This window comes from Anser cygnoides, chromosome 5 (genome assembly GCF_040182565.1).
Source record: "Anser cygnoides isolate HZ-2024a breed goose chromosome 5, Taihu_goose_T2T_genome, whole genome shotgun sequence".
Classification (NCBI taxonomy): domain Eukaryota; kingdom Metazoa; phylum Chordata; class Aves; order Anseriformes; family Anatidae; genus Anser; species Anser cygnoides.
Window position 1 is genome coordinate 46477281 of NC_089877.1, and position 19039 is coordinate 46496319.

Sequence of the window (19039 nt, forward strand, 5' to 3'; positions counted from 1 at the left end):
TCTAAGTGGCAGACAATGAATTGTTTTTTAGGAACAGATTGCTCTATTTTCACACATTTGTGAACACTTTTCCCTTAGGTTAATATCTCATCAACACTTCTTTAGATACCTGCCAAGACTCTTTACCCAACAGTGATCTTCATATTTATTTTTAATTTCCTTTAAAACTAAATTCACTTCACCTGTCAACAGATTCACATATTGTTCTTTTAATTGAGTTTCACTTGTGTTATGAGATTATTCATAGTTTTCTTAGTTGCTAGCTATTGAATACTTTCTCTTTTTTGTCAAAACAAGAAAAAAATATTCTGAATCTTCAGCTCCCACTGTATTACTTCCCATACACTATTCAGTCTGCTGAAAATGTTATTTTCTTTTGGTATTTATCACTCCAGGAGTAGTGTTCTGTCCCTAAGCCACCAAAAAAAAACAAGTGAGAAGGAAACTGGGATATGTCTTATAGAATAAAGAAGTGTAAACACGTCTCATGCAATTAGTTTGGATCAGCAAGATGGAATTCTGGAACTTGATGATAAGCATCTAGAAAACTCAATCTATTTTTGGTGCATAAACTGACTTTTTCAATCTTCTCAAAGACCTGCTATACGATGCCAGATAAAACATAAATCTGCTCTCACCTTTCCTACAAAAAATACCATTTTTCTGTGTCCAAAATTCCCTTGCCTTAACTGAAATGTATAACAAGTTCAGATAAAGAGCTTCTGGACCAAGGTTTTTGGTAGCAGATCCTGCTACTTTCATTCATCAGGCACTTTGTAGTCAGTAGAGACTGAGATTAGATACTGGGCTGGCTGAGTCTAGATATGCCTCCTGCTAATACACAGATAAATGCTTTTGATTTTTGGACAAGCAACTTTTATAAAACTGTACCAGACTCTTCAAGGCACTGGGTATTTCTGTTGAAAGAGCTCTTGAAGCTCTCTGCTATTAAAGTGCATGATTGTGAATGGGAGGGAGAGAGAGGGGTAGGAGGAATGAGCGTTATCAAAAATAAATGCATGTACTAAATCAGAAGTATTAAGGTTCACATTTTTTAAATTTTGGCATGTGCTTAAGGAGTCTATTGATCTGTGACTATTACAGTTGTCACCCTTTTCCCTGTCTTAATCTCCTACAGATTCTGAAATGTCAGCGTACTCTTATCTGTAAGAGGAAACATAAGGATGCAAAACCTGTAAGCGTGGGCTGGACATTCTCAGCTCTAGCTTCATCTGTGCACTTCACACACGTGTGCACAAAGAAACAACAAAATCACATGTTACCAGTCCTCAGAGAGGTGAGAAATGAGAGATCTTGTCTTCTCACAGAAGCCTTTATCATATTTTAATTATTTTTTTTTTTACTTCAGACCAAAGTTAAGATGCATTTACGGTGCTCTCAGAAGGAAGTTGCTGTGCAGCCTCCGCTCTATCATATGGCGCGGCGTTCGTGTCTCATGTGCTGCATGGTTGATGGAAGGGCTGCATCTCTTACCCATTCCCAACACATGCACTTCCATGAATTCAAATTTGCAATTCACCGGGACCAAATAATTTGTGTGTGTGTATATATTTAAAAAAAAAAAAGGAAGAAAGAAGTATTAGCGGAAAACACTGAAAAATATTTATTTTGACTATGGTGTGACTTACATTTCCTGTTCCAACTTTTATCACTGAAATATGTAGAAGGAACACAGTATAATATATATGAACTTATATTCTTGTGTTGGTAGGGATTTTAAACTTAAAATTAGACATTTGTTCATGATATAGCTGAAATAAGGAAAAGTGTTGTCATTTTCTATTACATTCACTAGACCAGCTGCATCTTCAGCAAAGACAATCATACATATTAAAAACATCACAAGAATTTGTAAAAATCAATTTGAGCAGCTAGTATGTTGTGAATCAGAAATACTAGTCTAATAAGAATTCATAATTTGTCTAAAATTGTTTATAAATTCACACTTTATATATAAGCTCTGTACAAATCTGAAGCTAATTTTATTACATAAACTAGTGACTTGCAGTAGTCACCACTGAGAAGTTTGGGAGACCACAAATAGAGAAGTAAATAGAGAAGGGAAGCTTGCTTGTTATTTGTCGTAAACAAATTATCTGAGCTCTCATAATTGTCATACCACTTATCTGATCAGTGGGTAGATTAGATAGTGGTAACATAGAAAACATTTGGGTAGATGTTGGGTACTGTTTTCAGTTTTTAGAAAAGAAGGGAAAGGTGAGAACATAGATGATGTCTGAAGTGATTTAATAAGAAAAAAAGGGGGGTTAGTAGAACAGAATCTCATCTATACTTCAGTCAAAGAACTCTATTAGATTTTACTGGTACCTCCTCATTCTTAGCATAGCTGAGGATCTGAGCCTGGCTGTCTGCTTTGTATTCTGGGTGGAAACATGAGATGTTCCATATTTTGATTAAGAGCTTGGATTGTCTGCCATGTGACTATGTCTACATGATCTATGGAGACATCCAACTAAAACTGATATTTTTGCCCTTCTTCAAGGGATTGAATGTCTTGGGAAGTAGGTTTCCTAGCTTCAAAACAGGAAGAAGTCTGTAAGCTAATATGTAGATTAACTTCTTGAAGAAAGCAGGGATGCAAGGGGGTGAAAATTCAGTCTCATAAAGCTAATTTCACATGTAATTTCTTCTATATCTTTTTTGTCTGAAATCCAAACCCAGCCTTTTTCTATGTTTATCTTCACTGAAAAGTTGTCTGAAACTATTGGTTAAAAAATAAAAATAAAAAAGATTTTACATTTGTCAAAATGCACACTAAATCCCTTACCACTGTTTAGTGCTATGTTATATCATGTGAGCTGTAAATTAGCATTTAGATGCTGGTGTTACCATGTTTCTCCAGTTAAGACCAAAGATGCATTTCTTGAGTCTTCTATTACTTTTGTACAAGTTTGCAGTAATTTGCCAATAGTAGACAAAGTCTCTCAGATATACTAGCTAAAAAACTTAATATGACAACAAAAAATTTCCAAGTGCTCATCTCTTATCTCCTAGTTCCAGTTTGCAGGTCCAGTAAAGATATAGGTAATTTAGTTACAGTTTTTCAGAGTATTTGTTTGCACCTAAAATATCCCAGATGCTTAAATTCAAATATTCCTTTCTATAGTCTTTTTAGTGGCATCCAGCTGGAGGCAGTGATTACGTCCATTCTCTGAGAGCATCCTTCACCTCTCCCCTTCTTACTTGAATAGTGTGTTGTTTTAGAAAATACCTATATGCTGATCTTTCCAGAAATCTGCATTTTCCACAATACTTTACTTATTCTTAAAGTCAGACAGCAGGAGTATTATTTTGGTTTAGTTCAGCTAAGCTTAGAAGAGCTTTAAGAGCGTACAGTGTATGACAAAGATGATGCAATCATCTTTGGACAAGAACGGTGAGTTCTTGGTAAGCTTCTGTTCAACATTCATCTCCTACTTCCCGTTCCAGCAAGGCTTTTCTCCACTCCTTCCTTACTCATTTTTATTTTCTGAAATGCTCTAGATGTTGAAAAGGTAAATAAATAAAATGGTTTTACAAATGTTTGAAAGCCTGTGAAAAGAAAAAAAAAAAAGAAAGAAAAAAAGGTGAAAAACTGGAAGGGAAATAGGCTTCAGTGTTAAAAAGAGAATCAGAAACTGACACTGAGAAATTGAGACAGGAGATATGGGACTGTAACAGGAGGGATGAAACAGGGCATTAGTCATATTTTCCCTTTGTGTAATACTCAGTGTCTGTGTATGAACAGATGCCTTTGCTCTTCAGGACTATGTTTCAAGCATTAATGCCATCAGTTTGGATGGATTCTATGTGGACTTGCAGATTATGTTACTGGAGAGCATTCCTCTGTTTTTGTTGCTTATTTACTTTGCAATTTGCTTTTTGAAAGATGCATACAGATTCCCTTGTGTAATCTTCTAGCTAAAATCGAAGGCAGCCCTAAAGTAGTGGAAAGATGCAATAAAGCTTTGCTGAACAATTCCTGTTCTCACAATTACAGTGCATTTTCATTAAATGGTTCTCCTGAGACAACTTCTCCAGGTGCAAGATTGCTGTAGGTTTCTGGCTCTCAAAGGTACCGAAAGCCTATACCTCTTTATTGTTCTCTGCATCGCATTACACTGTACAGCAATTCTGACTCATCTTCCAAGTCAGCCTCATGAAGGAAGGAGCTGCCAGTTTAACAAGAATACTAACCACACACGGGAAAATGAATAGCTTACGTTCCTGAGGCATTGAAATATTTTTACTATGAATGTTCCAGTATAGAATAATCATCCTTAGAGAGAAAATTACTTTTCCTGAAAAGACAATGAGGCATACCTAGTATGTTCATTAAGTTAGGGAGTTGTAGTCTGAAGAAAAAAGAAGCCTTTCTGAAAAGCGTAGAATAGTTCAGGTTGGAAAAGACTTCTAAGATGATCTGGTCCAACCTTTAACCTAGTACTGAAGTCCACCACTAAACCATACTACTAAGTTCTAAACCTATGTGTTTCTTGAAGGCCTCCAGGGATGGTGACTCAACCGTTTCTCTGAGTAGCCTGTTGCAGTACTTTACAACCCCTTCAGTGAATAAATTCTCCTAATATCCAACCTAAACCTCCCCTGATGCAACTTGAGGCCATCCTCCCCTCATCCAAGCCCCCTTGGTGCTTGGAAGAAGAGCCCAATCCCCACCTTGCTGCAACCTCCTTTAAGGTAATTGTAAAGGACAGTAAGGTCTCCACTGAGCCTTATTTCTCTAAGCTAAACAACCCCAGCTCCCTCAGCTGCTCCTCATAAGACTTGTTCTCCAGACCCTTCATCAGCTTCATTACCCTTCTTTGGACACACTCCAATGCCTGAATGTCCTTGTAGTGAGGGGCCCAAAACTGAACACACGTTTGAGGTGTGGCCTCATCAGAGCACAATACAGGGGGACAATCACTTCTCTAGTCCTGCTGGCCACACTATTTCCGATACAAGCCAGGATGCTTGGCTCATATTTGGATGGCTATTGAACAATAGCCCTGGGCCCTTTCTGCTGGGCGGCTTTCCAGCCACACTTCTTCTGTAGAGTTGTGTGGGGTTCTTGTGCCCCAAGTGTTTGACCCGGTACTTAGGCATGTTGAACCTCATACAGTTAGTATGAGATACCTCATACGTGAGTCCAGCCTATCCAGATCCCGCTGCAGAGCCCTTCTACCCCTGAGCAGATCAACACTCGCACCTAATTTGGCATTTTATGCAGGCTTACTGAGGGTGCAAATTTTCATTGTCTAACTCAGAATAAGAATGAATGGGGACAAGTGAATAAACTGTTATTTTCTGATCTGAAGCCCATTTCCAACACAAGCCAAAGTAACCATACTGTCATGCTATATGTAAGGATTTGACGTTTATGCCAGTAAATAAGTTCTGCTGTAGAATTCTGTTGTTACAGTGGCCTGATGAGAAGAGAATGTTTACTAGAGAATGGATTTGCTCTGCCAGTGTCACAATTTAACTATCTCGGCTTCAGCTTGTGTCCCTTCTAAAATTCTCTTCATGCTCAAGAAGTGCAGTGAGTGGTTTTAATTTACTCTGTTTGTTTTTGTGGAGATTGAGCTAAGCTTATTTTTTTCATTCAGGACTGAACAACAGTGTGAGGTGGTGACTTAACTTTATTTTTCTCCCAAGCAAGAGCATCAGAATTATACTTTGGCAAACATTAATTCTATTTGTATGTGTGTTAAAGGTTTAAATGGAGTTTGCAGGCAGATGTATGTAAAACTTTATACCTCCCAACTTTTGCAGGGTTTCTTTAAAATAACAATTAGAAGGCATTGCAGGAGATTGTTTTTAGTATGGGCTAATAATGTTGACTTAGCGCTGTTTTCTTCTGCAGAAGGTTTTTAATAGGTTAAATACTTATTTCAATACTAGATAATGTGCATTCTTTTCTTAACTTGTGGTTAGATAAATCACTATTTTTCCAAACTTTTACGTTCACATATCAGTGTCAAAAATGCATGAGGAAAAGGGATCTAAGTAATCTGCCTCTTCTTCATAACTAGACCAATCTTGAACATCGGAACAATGCAAATATTTGGAGAATACTTACTGGCTGACACAAATTCGGGAACTATTTAGTGTCAGACTGTAATCAGTCTCTGTGCAGTTAGCAATATAAGTAAGTTTACTAATTTACTTTGTCCAGATCAAACAGCAAGCCTTCATAGGTACACTGAATGCAAGATAAAATTACCTTTAATTTCTTTTATGGAGAGGATTGTGTCCATAGAACAAAGAAAGACACCCTGATCCCTGAAGTAGGCAAATGCTGTATGTCAGTAAATATACGGTAGTAACAATGTTTTTAAAAACCCACTCATAAATCTTTGTTTTTTGAACAGATGGAACAAGGAAGAAGAATTAAAACTGTAAGATAGGTTTAGAGTGGCTCTTGGAGTTGTCATCTTACTTAAGGAAAGTTTATGATTTTGGCTTACAGTAGTTTTGCGCGGTTTTATCTTGGAATAAAGGGGTGTATAGTCCAAAAATAGCAATAGAAAAGGTGTGTTATCTGTTCATTGATACCTTTAGGCAGGATACTAGAAGATAACTGTTCATCAGAGCACTATTCCTGTAATAGTCTCTTAGTAGGAACAGAGGGGACAAAACTTGTCCAGCTTTAATGCCTGTGATTAGCATGGGTGAACTTGGTGATCCCTGAGGTCCCTGCTATGGTTTGGCCAGTACACCAATGAGCTGGTCTGTGTTTAGGGACAAAGTAATGGGATTACACAGAATGCTGACATTTAATTGCTCAAATTAGCACAACAGATGTCAGCAAATATTTGTGTTTAGCATTTCATTAACAGCATCATGGAGGAAGTTAGAGTATTGTCAGTGACTTTTCCTCGGGACAATCCTGAAGAGGCTCAAGGTCTTAAATGACAAGAACAAGACACTTTCTGCCAGCCTGTGATATACAAAGTGCCATAAATGTTCTCTCCAAGTGCTGCAGTAACAGTGTGAACTCCTAAAGATACAGAAACAATCCCAAAGGAAGAGGGATCCTAGATTCTTTCTCAATTATTTGCTGCATGATTGGAGGGAGCAAATAGGCTTATAAAATAGTCTTGTAGAAATGCAATGCACTAGAGCTCTGCCCAGTCCTGTATGAATATGGGAGATGCCAAGAGCTTTCAAAAAAACAGCCTCGAGAAGGAGAGGAAGAGTCAGTGTATGTGGAGACACATGGCAAAAATTTATTTAAATGATCTAAGTGTGTGAATTTAAAATGCATTAGTTAAAAAATAACATGAACAGTCTCTCTGAAAATAAAGATCACCTACATCTGATTTGACATAATTTACTTCCAAGGTAAATTTAAATAAACTTAATTAAGATTTTAATTCTGAACTATGATGTTCACACAGCCATATGATAAGATACAAGTAATCTAGTTAATTGTGATTAATTTCCTGAAGTACCCTGATGTAAAAAGTCCAAGAACTGTGTGTTTTGTGGGATGTGTTTAACTAAGCTTTCCTTTCTAACACTGTCTTAAGGACGTATAATGTATTCAGCACATGCAGAAGACCCAGTATGTTAACGAAGACGAGGAGGGTAGACTAAGACAGCAATATATTAGCAAAGAACTTTTTTCTCAAAAACAAAAACAACACAAAACCAAACCAAAAAAAAAAAAGCAAGCAAGCAAAAGGACACCAACTAGTTACTTATATAGGTGTACAAAAACTGAGGTAGAAAACAGATGGAAAAGGAGGCATTAATTTCCAGGACAGTCACAGAACCAAAACCAGATAATTATGATAAAGATCAGAAAAATGATTTCACCAGTTAAGACTTGTGAGTTATTCTTAAGCAGTTAGATTTTTCCAAACTGTGTGTGGGAAGAAGGGCACAAATCTCAAAGAACGTGTCTTACAGTGATCAATATGGAAAGATACTTCCATTCAGCTACATGCACTCCTGAAGGATAGAATAAATCCCTTAATCTCATTCAGGTATTAATAGCCTATTAAGATCACATTGCAAAAGCTTTTCTGAATTATATCAATGTCAGAAGGAAACTCTAATTATGAATTGTTTTAAAAATTACAGCAGGATTTTGATTCAGTTATGAATTTTATCGTGCAAGAGAACTTGTTCTGATCTCTTCTAAACCTTCCTCTATCGCTAAATACTGTATTAAATCAATGAGACTTGGAGCCTCAAATTATTGTATAATTTGGGCTTGTGAGATTAGTGTTGTGTGTTTATATTATTCTTTCTCAAGACAGTCCATTATTTCTGATTAATTTTAATTAAGCCAGCAAATGGCCTTTTATCGCTGTACTTCCAGTAGCTGCTCTGTGCTAACATTTGTTTGAGTTTACATTTAATAAATATCTCCTGCTTAACCCTTCAGCAGCAGTTTGAACTGGAGTGCTGGTAATGAAGATGTATGGAAATAAAGACAGGAGAAAAGCATTAGAATGAAATGGATTAAGTTGGCTGAGAAGTCTGAAAGGCTCACATAACAAATGATGCTATAAGCACATCAAGGCTGAATAAATATCAGATTGATTTAATTGGGTTACTTCTTCAAGGTCACATCTAAGAGATTATATATTTATGTGTTAGGCCACACAACCTGTATGCTTCACTAATACAAATAAAAGCAATGCACTGGAGGAAAAGGGAAGGTACTGCTAACCTTCCACACAATGGTATCACTTACCGTTGGGCATTATGCGACTTTCAAAAAATAATAGATTTTCAAAATCCTGTGTTAAGTGACTAACTCTTCTAATACTCTGCAGGAATTACATATCAGCCACCATCTGTCCCCCAGATAAATGTCTGGAAAGAAGCTATTTATTGAAGTCTAGCTACTGATGACCCAAGTTTATGCATTGTGTAGTGGCATGATGAGTTGCTTCAATTGACTCTGAAAAGTGATTTGAAAGTAGGAGCAGTTTAATAATAAGGATGTCATCTTCCTTATTTTTGACTGATATTTTACATTTCCTGCAGTCGTGACTCTAACCCAATGAGAATCAGTGCAGCTGATTTATAAAGTTTTGTTTTCTTGGATACTGAAAAGTGTAATGCTCAGCAGTACTTAACCATTTCTTCAGAATTTTTCCAACTGATGAGTATTTTTTATTAGTAAAATGATTTTGATACTCAAAACAAGTGTTGCATTTAAAATCATAATGTGACTGAGTCATAGTTGATTACAATACTTAAAATGTGCATAAATTAAGTATACTGGAAGTTTTATGCAGGCTTTTGGGCTGGGCTTTGATTTTTTTTTTCTTTTTTGCAGGAAGTAGTGTTTCAAATGGAAAAAGGTTTAACCTAGCCTTAAAATTCACTGGGAGATAAACATCTTAAATTCAAAGGAATTTAACTTCAGCCTAAGTACTTCCTCAGATTAGGACTACTTTACTAGATGTAAGTAAACAATATCTTCTTCACTGCTCATTTTATTAGCAGGGGCCATTTATGATGAGAGTTTAAAGTACAGCATTCAGCATCCTTGATCAAATGCCTGTTTAGTATCCCCTTGGTTGTTTGAACCTTTGAAAATGTGCTATTTGGAACTCAGTAAAATTCATCCCTTGGAGTACAACAGAGTATTTTTTAAGTTGTGTAGATAATCAGAAGGCATTTAAACAGATAACATTTTTTTCACTTAAGAGGTTTAATGCACCCAGTGGTGTTTTGCTGGCATTATTCCAAATTCATGGCTGGCATTGTGAAAATATTCAAAGTCTGGATATACAGAAACTTTTACTTGCTGGTTATATTTGCTGGCTGGCGATTTTGTGGTTCGGTTGTATGTGATGGTGGAAAACAGAATGGATACTTGTGGAAAACATCTGATTAGATTGAAAAGAGATTGACATGCGTGGCAAATACAGAGGGCTTTTCTGTGTGAGTTGCAAGTATATGATGTTTTCTTTGTAACTATTTTTACCCATGCAAAGGCAGCTACAGATGTCTTGAAATGAGTGAAGTATTTAACAGCATGTAGTGAGGATTATGCAGCCAATAGTGAGGTAAGGGGCAGGAATTAAACTACCTTCTAGAAAACAGACTGCATGTTTAACTCTTTGAAAAAATTGCTCCCTTGCTTATTACCTAAATATTCTTTTTACTGCAGCTGTGAAGCTAGCAGGTGTTTACATGTCCCTTTTTCTTAAAAGATCAAAATATTTCTTTTCATATTTGATAAGCAAGGCAGTGCTTGAAATCTCAATCACAAGGCAAATTTGCAGTTGAGGTAAACTGATCTGACTCGGTTGATGTCCATGGAGTTAAATCAATTGCCACTCAATACAAACACGTCAGCGGTTCTTCTGGTCTTATGTTTGTGTAACTGGTTAATAATAGATTGGTAAGAGCTACAATAAGATTTTTGTGTTGGTAATTAGAAGTGAAGTCCACAAAATACTAATAAAACATCAAGATTACTAATAAGTTTCTTACCTTATTAAGATTTTGACTGCCTCATTTAGGCAGTTATAAGTCTGTTTAAAAAAAAAAAAAAAAAAAAACAAACAAAAAAACCCACCATGCCATAAGATAAATTTATGTATTTTCTTGTTGTATAATGTGTTGGTTTCACACTGAGAGACATCTAAGCTCCTACATCCATCTAGATCTCACCCTATACAGGCTTCTGACAGGCAGCAGCTCTTCAAGAACTGCTCCCACATGGCTCCGTACCATGGGGTCCATCCCCCAGGAGCAAACTGCTCCAGCACAGGTCCCCCACGGGCGGCAGCTCCCCCTGGACTCCCTGCTCCTGCGTGGGCTCCTCTCCACGGGCTGCAGCTCCGGCCTGGGGCCTGCTCCTGCGGGGGCTCTCCATGGGCCGCAGCCTCCTCCAGGCCACATACGCCTGCTCCACCGGGGGCTCCTCCACGGACTGCAGCATGGAGATCTGCTCCGTGTGGGACCCATGGGCTGCAGGGGGACAGCCTGCTCCATGATGGGCCTCTCCACAGGCCGCAGGGGAACTGCTGCTCTGTGCCTGGAGCACCTCCTGCCCTCCTTCTGTACTGATGTGGGGGTCTGCAGGGCTGTTTCTCGCTCCTTGCTCTCCCAGCTGCTGTTGCACAGTATTTTCTTTTTTCCTTTCTTAAATCTGCTCTCACAGCCAGCGTCACTCATTGGCTCGGCTCTGGCCAGCGGTGGGTCCCTTTGGAGCCAGCTGAAACTGGCCCTTATCTAACATGGGGCTGCTCCTGGGCTCTTCTCACAGAGTCCACCCCTGCAGCCCCCCCGCTACCAAAACCTTGCCATGCAAACCCAATGGGTATATTATATATAACCAATGAACCCTAGAAAAAAAGATTTTGCTACCAGTTTTTGTTCCTCCTCAGCAAATGGGAACTGTTAGTAGTTAGTGGGTAGATGTCAGTGCTGTCAGGTGTATAATGAGCAAGAATGCAGTGACACAAGGATGCTCCAGCAATCTGTCTCCTGCCAGTCAAGGAAAGCACTCCTGTCCTCTCTGGTTCTTCTGTGACTCTGCACTAAAATTATCTATTACAATGGGTCACTGGATGACTGGAATCAGATGATGATAACAATAATGGACATTTGCCTTGAGCAGACTACAATTATGAATCCTGATTTTTTTTCATTGAAAAAAAATGTGGTGCCTTGGTTATTTAATGTATATCTACCTTGTAGGGTCTAAACATTATTGCGTATTTGCAAAGCGTAGGCAAGTATGACAAAACATAGGACAGAAAGGGAATAACTTTTGTTACCATTTAAGTCCATCTGGTATATGAATTCAATGACTAACATATAGTCTAAAGTCTGCTTTATTTATAAAGAAGGGATTGTTTCTGGTGTTGATAACAATTTAGTTAGAAATTCACGGTTTGTGTCACCTTTCATACAATACCCTTGGTGTTTTTTTGGTTTTGTTTTTTAAATTTACAGAAACCACTTGACCTCTCCTCACAGTTTTTGCTTTGGAAGCTGTGCTGTGTAGAGAGAGATCACCTGTCCCAGATATGACAAAACTTAAAACTAAAAGAAGATGCTACTGCAATTGATTCCATTAACTGCCATCAACTCAACTGCATTCCTCCATAAAATTTTCCAGTTTCGGTCTAGTCTGCTTTCACTCATTAAAAAGATTCTTTGATTTTTTCAAGAGGCAAAATTCTAAACTTCATGGCACTCACTTTCAGATTTCTTTTCCATAATGTTTAGTTTGCATTTTTGAAACTTCTCTTGCAAAACTTCTTTCCCATGACCCCTGGAACTGCTGTATTTTCATTTCTTCCTTACCCGGTCCTCTTAGATATATCCCTGCCAGTGTTAGTACAGAAATACTGTAGTTTAGAAAGGAATTTTTGTACTTCATAACAACCGTGTGTGTACATTATTTACTATGATATTACTATTTAATATGATTTACTGTGCTGATGTACCTTATATTGTGACTGAGGACTTCTGAAGTGAAGTGTAAGAACTTAGATTTCTAAACGAGCCTTTAATTGCCCTGTACACTTACTGTATGCCTGAGAATCAGTACGCAAAGGCAGAACATCATTTCTGTGAGACTAGAAGGCAAACTTTTTTTTTTCCTGAATTAATGAACTCTTGCCACTGTGTTCACACTCTGGAAAATAAAAAATTCTTCACAAGCCTGCAAGGGTTTCTGAACTGCATTTGTTACAGTGCTAAAGCAAACGGTGCTTGTGCCCATTTGCATTGAAAATGTTTCCTTCTTTAGCTCTGTGCCAGTTATAATCAATAATTAGCATAGGTTGCCCTGCAAACTTGTTATACCTATTAAGACTTTTATAAAGGGATTTAATAAGTAAAATAGATTTTATCGCTTCTTGCTTGAAGCCAGTAGCCTGTAGAGTTCTAATGGTCACAAATATGTATGTCCTCAGAGCTTCTTCATCTGTCATGCAAATTATCCTGTCATACAATATTCTAGGGAATATTGGAAAAGGTATCACTTCTATAATAATTCTAGAAAGTACTTTGTGATTTTGACTGTGGAATTTGTACTCTGCTGGGCTCTTCAGCGCTAACTAGAGCTTAGAACATATCATGGGTGATGGAATGCATTCATAAATACCATGTATTAAAATGTGGATGCATGGTTTTTGATTCACAATGTATCAGGATCCAGCCATGTTTACTGAGGCCATGATGTGGATGTTAATTTCTCTTTTTGATTATATATGCCAAAAAAATTGTATATAGAAGAGAAAATATGATACCTTTCACACAAGTAAAACAGAGGCTTCACTGAGAAATCCAAGTGTCAATGGGGCACCAGTCCTGTTAATGATTTTAAGCATTTGGAATGTCAACTTCCAGGCTGTTAGAATCAGATCTCAAGTTTTTCAAGTATCTGTATCAGTCCCAAAGATCCCAGAAGAATAACGTTACTTGTAATTATACCTCTGTTAAAGCTCATTTGCTCTTGCTGTAGCAATGGAGTGAGATACAAATACAATTCATTCATTTCCAGCCAAATTTGACTCTTACTTTGTGTGCGCTTTCAACTTGTTATTTTTTTGTTGTAACAGTCACAGCATGAGTGCTTGTAGTGGTAGTACATGACTGGCTAGGACTATCACGGGGCCTAAACTACAGGAAAACAGTTCAGGTTTGTAATCACAACAGCATTGTGCTTTTTGATAGCAGAGTTTATGATTAGTTCTGACATTCTGTCTTGTTCGAGCATGGGAAGGGAGAAAAAACTTAAAAAGCAGTGAGGGCAAAGGAGTGAGGTGGTGTCATATTACCAGAAAGCCTTGGGCAGAAACCTGTTTCACCAAAATCAATGAGTACTTGCACCAAGTTCTTTGATCCGAGGATCAGATACCTCAGCGCTTGTTTGAGCACACCACCCCACTTGCCTCTGAACTTCATGAAACTGAGGATATAAAAAAAAAAGTGTATTCCTTTTATAAATGAGCGTCTTGTTGTATTAAGCCTATCACATATAAATACAGAAATATATAGAAGCATTAGAAAATAGTCAAAGGAGCTATGGTTTTTGGTTGACTTTTCCTACTTTTAAAAATTGCTATTTTAAGATAGGTTCTTTTCCATTTTAGTTTGCAAGTATCCCCCTATAGCTGCTCTTTCTCTCAATATCATTACAGAGCAGTGTCTTCTGAACAGTTAACAGTCAGCAGATTCAGCCTTAAAATTCTTGCTTAATGTCCTGAACAGTGGAAGCTCTGGTTTACACGAACACAGGTATTTCTTGGCTTTTTGGGGGTGCTAGGATACTAGAGTCATCCTTGGGGGCTGACAGATACCATATGATGAGATGTAGGGAAGGTTCACACGTTTCTTAAGTGGTAGCTGAGGTCAAGTGAGACACTCCTGGGCCATTCAAATGACACTTGACACAAGCTATGCAAAAATCTATGTTTTTTGCACAGAAAGTACCGGGGCTGGTTTTCTATCCATTTTCAGTTGCCAGAAACAATGGTATCCATAGTTACTGGTTTGGTGCTCTCCCTACTCAGTACTGTTTTGCTATGCCCTGTTGTAGTGGGAGTGGAGGTGGTGGTGACAAAGGTGCCTCATTCTGCCACAAAATTCAATGTTCTGTATGTTGTCCAAAAGCCTTGAGAAACATCTTATAGCTGTTTTATAGAGACATGGTATTTACTGTTGGTAGAGAACAACTATCAGACTCCTACCAAGTAGATATTGCTATATAGGGCACATAACATTTCAAAAGAATTATTATTTTTAGAATAAGCATTTTTCTAGAGCTAGTCTGTTAAAATTACTAAACTCATTAGTTCTATCATAGATTAAAATAGTCTCAGCCTGAAATAAAACCCTGAACCCCAAACCCTGTTTGTATCCTGCTGAAAGCTCTTCTACTATACAGAGTTACAGCCAGAGCACAGTTTTGTGTTCGAGTAACCACAAAAACCCTTTAGTACAATTTAAAACACTGCTGATGCTACTGCACAGTCCTGAATCCAATGTCCAGGCCTTTCCATAATAGTAAATAATCCCAGATGTAAAACCAGTTAGGTCATCATTATTGTTATCACCCTACAACAAATACCAGAAGAATTACTAATGACCAGCCACTTGCTGTAAAGTGTTAGAGAGAGATGTCTTCTATACTATGCATGCAATAAATGATGTGGCTGGAATGTAGGGGAACATTGGTTTGATTCCCTGCACCTGGAGGCTTGGGGCTGTTTATATCTTTCTCCTTTTCAGGTCAAATGTGGGTGTCCTGATTCAGTTTCTTTTTTATTTATTTATTTTTACGATGTGTGCTTTTTCAGTTTTTATTTAGTCTTTGCATAGGCAAGGGCATTTAAAGTAATACCTCATTCCCTTTGTGCTTATTTACGCATATGACATACGCTTACACCATAGCTGTGACTGTCTGGAGAATAACGATTCAGTGCATGAAAGCTCTCAATGTATGACATTTGCTTTTAGTCTGCATGGGAACTAAACCAAAACAATCCTGAAACTTTTTTTTAAAGAAAAATGTCAAAACAGATGTTTTAAGGGCAGGGTGGGGAATGTTTCTAGCTTTTCTTTGTTTCTGTTTGTATCGGCAAAAGCTATCGGAGAAATATGCACATGAAGGATTGTCTACATAAAAGATCACTGAAATTAAAGCACTTTTCCAGTAAAATATGCTGGTTTTAGGAATCAATAGGTCAATGAAAATATTATCTCAGTGTTCCTATTAGCTGTGTCTATAAACACTTCAGAACACCTTCATACCTTTCCTCTACAACAGATCTAACACGTATCTATTTCAGAATAAATACATTAAGCAGCTCACAGAAACATAAATATATTTGTGAGCACAAGACAGTCATTTACACTTTCGTATACATACAACTTTAACACACACATAATAACAGCTATAAAGCAATTCATCACTTTACTTTTTTTCCTGACAGACATGTTTTTCACACCTTTTGTGGCTAGAATAGGAATCACCTAAAGGGTGTAAGGCAGAGGTATAATAGAAATATGGAGGTCAGTAAAAACAAAAAAACTTTTACAAAGAGCAGCAAAATATATCCCAGTGTTTCACGAGTACTTAATCTGATCAATACCATAAGTCAGAATCATATAAAAGACATCTGTTATTTTAATGAACTATAGACTTTGAAGAGAGCCATTTCTTCATTACCGCCCCATATCCAGATCATGCCTTTCTGAAACAGTATTCATACACGTTCTCTGCAAGGATTTTACTGTCTCATTTTTCCATATAACTAGAGGGTTTGTGCTCTGTAGCAAAAACTAGAGGGGTAGGTCAGGTTTATAGCTAGTCTACAATGTTTTTAAGGACTCTATTCTTCCCTGGGGCTCGCTGTTAAGGAGCTGCCTTTCTATAGAAGCAGTAGGAAAGAGAATAAGAATTGTATCCTATTTTGGTAGTTTGGGGGAATTAGCAATGCGCCTTCTCACGCACAGCTAAACTACACAAACAGCAGTCTGAGCAGTTAAAAAAAAAATTTTTTTTTAATCTCACTGTCTACTGTGAACTAGAGTTCCTGGTTAGAGTAGAAATAAAATATTTTCTTAAAGGAAATTCCACAAGAAAATTGTTGTAGTTGGAAGTTAAATTCTGTTCTAAATGTAGCTTTTGTACTGGTAAAATTGCAGTTGGCCGTGATTTTTTTTTCTTTTAAACTGAGGTGTGTGCAATTATATGCTTGCTTATATCAGTTCTAGTACATGGAGAAGAATAAATGAACTATACCAGGGAAAGCAATTTCATACCTTTATGCCAGCAAATCATAGCCACACTTAAGAGATTGCACTACATAAGTCTTCTGATATAGTCATAACAGTTCAACTCTTGTGTGTAAACAGATCCTTTTAGAATATGGCAAGTATCCTGCTGATCTGTGCTTCTTACTGGGATTACTGGCCCCCTGTGAAAGAGCCAGAATATTTCTAATATTTCTACTTGCATTTTATTGCTTCCTGTTCCCATCACAGCTAAGTAGAGAAGTTTAAGGAAGAAGGCTTTATAAATAATGAAATTAATTATCTAGTAAGCATATTTTAACTTTATAAATGCTGATTTGCTTTTTGGTGAAGATTTTGGTGAATAGTGAAGGAATTGGTTGTATAAACAGGGAGGCAGACTCTAGACATAGCTGAACCAGTTCACACATTACTCCTCTGTACATTTACGAGCAGAGGAAATTCTTTCATTTTTGTATTGCTTGAGTTCCCCTCTTTAATCTTCTTCTGCATAGTCTATAATTTATTTTCTTTTACGGGGAAGACAAAAGATGTATGTTCTTCTGCCTAATAAACTGAGAGTAAATTCAAATCTAGTTTCCACAGTGATGTAAGCAAAAAAAAAAAAAAAATTTAAAAAAAAATCACACTTTACAGAGCATACTTGACTATTTGCTAAATGTCTAAACAGACTGTTTGTTATTATGGACATACAGACGTGTCTGCATAAAAGTCAATTATGACAGAAGCACCATTCCACCACTTGTTTTTTCCATCTGTCTTTTGACTTCTACCCCTTAAGCAATGGTAAAGGCATCACATTCAACACTGTTTATAACAGTTGGGTCTTTCTGTCAATCAGTTTAAGTAAAAAATAAAAATAAAATGAAATTGACATTATAAAAAGCAGGCGCTTGATAACGTTAACCAGTCCAGGAACCTAAACCTTTGTGATCTGTTGTAGCAATTAATTATACTGTACTCTCAGGCTGCATATACTCAAAACACAAGCTGGTAAATTGACAAGTTGGCTGGGACTTCTTTGTGTGTGTTAATGTGCTTTGTATTGAGCTTTTTATTAAGCAGAATTACTGTTTTCTTTTTTAAGAGATTCTTTGATTTGTGCGTGATTTTTTTTGAATTATCATGATGCTTCCAAGGCTCCCATTTAAAGCCAACAAGCAAAGACACAGCTAAGCTTGATGGTGCTAAAAGTAAAGGAAAACGATGCACAATGGAAAGGCTAGACGACGTTTTATACCTCAAGCATCTTGAGCCTGGGTGCTTCATTTCTGATGAAGACTAGTTATGAATAACTGAAAACTGGTACCAGTTTTGTAGTCTTCATGTTGCATGGATGAAAAAGTTTAAGGTTCTGTTTCTTTGTTTGTTAATCTCATCAGAGAAGCAAAAAAATTATGTAGACCGTTGAGAGTTGCAGCTTCTGAGTGGTAAGGTACAGTTTGAGTTGCCTTTGTGAATAAATCCAACATGATCACTGCCAGAAAAAAAATAGTGTAGCCTGCATGGCAACTTTTAAGATCATGTACTTTTGGTTCAGCATTGTAAAAGGCTAGGAGATTTTAGATGGAGAGACGGAATTCCATAGCAGTTAAACAGAGGATGTAAGCAGTGCATTTAAAAAAAAAAAAAATGTTATCTGACTACCTGCCATTTTGGAGAGTTAAAAAAGAAGTGTTCCGTATAGAGAAAACAATAAAGACAAAAATAAGCTTGATTTCTTTCTTGGAAATGAAAGCAGCCAAATACAGTTTCTTCTTAACTACCACGTAAAAAAAAGGAAAACTGTTTTTTCCAGTCCTTACGAAGGAGAAAATTTCCATGAGAAATTAAGCTTATAATTTGGGTGGTATCCTAGAATTTTTATCGCTAACTTATTGGAAGCAGGTTTTCACTTCTAGTAAGAAAATGACATTTTCCTATAGTAGCGCTAATGAAAAATAGTTATGTTTTCTTTGCAGCTTTCATGATTTTTAAAGATATACAACACTGATGAAATATGAGTATTTTTAGCTGTCCTTAAATGATTCATGATGGTCTTTGGTTTTGGATTTTGTGAAACTGGAAGGTTAGCAGCTTTTTATTTTGTCATAAACACAATTAGAAATGTTTCTCTGTGTAGTAAGAGCTCTTTGTTCTGCACTTTGTGCAACTTAGAATGGTCTTCTGTTATCTTTCTCCTTAGCAGGCTCCTCATCATGGTGTAGAACAGTTTTGACTAAAATTTCATTAAAGTTCAAAAGCAAAACAAAAGCAGCTATTAAAA

General features: G+C 37.1%; 1 long non-coding RNA gene across 1 annotated transcript in view; it reads left to right on the top strand.

The window, feature by feature from the left end:
• The first annotated feature begins 296 nt into the window (after positions 1–296).
• The window catches only part of LOC125182328 (uncharacterized), a 144389-nt gene continuing 125646 nt past the window's right edge, over positions 297–19039 (top strand). Inside the window, exons 1-2 of the long non-coding RNA XR_010831937.1 lie at positions 297–1297; positions 9323–9450. This is a non-coding gene — a long non-coding RNA (uncharacterized lncRNA). The remainder of the gene's footprint in view (positions 1298–9322; positions 9451–19039) is intronic.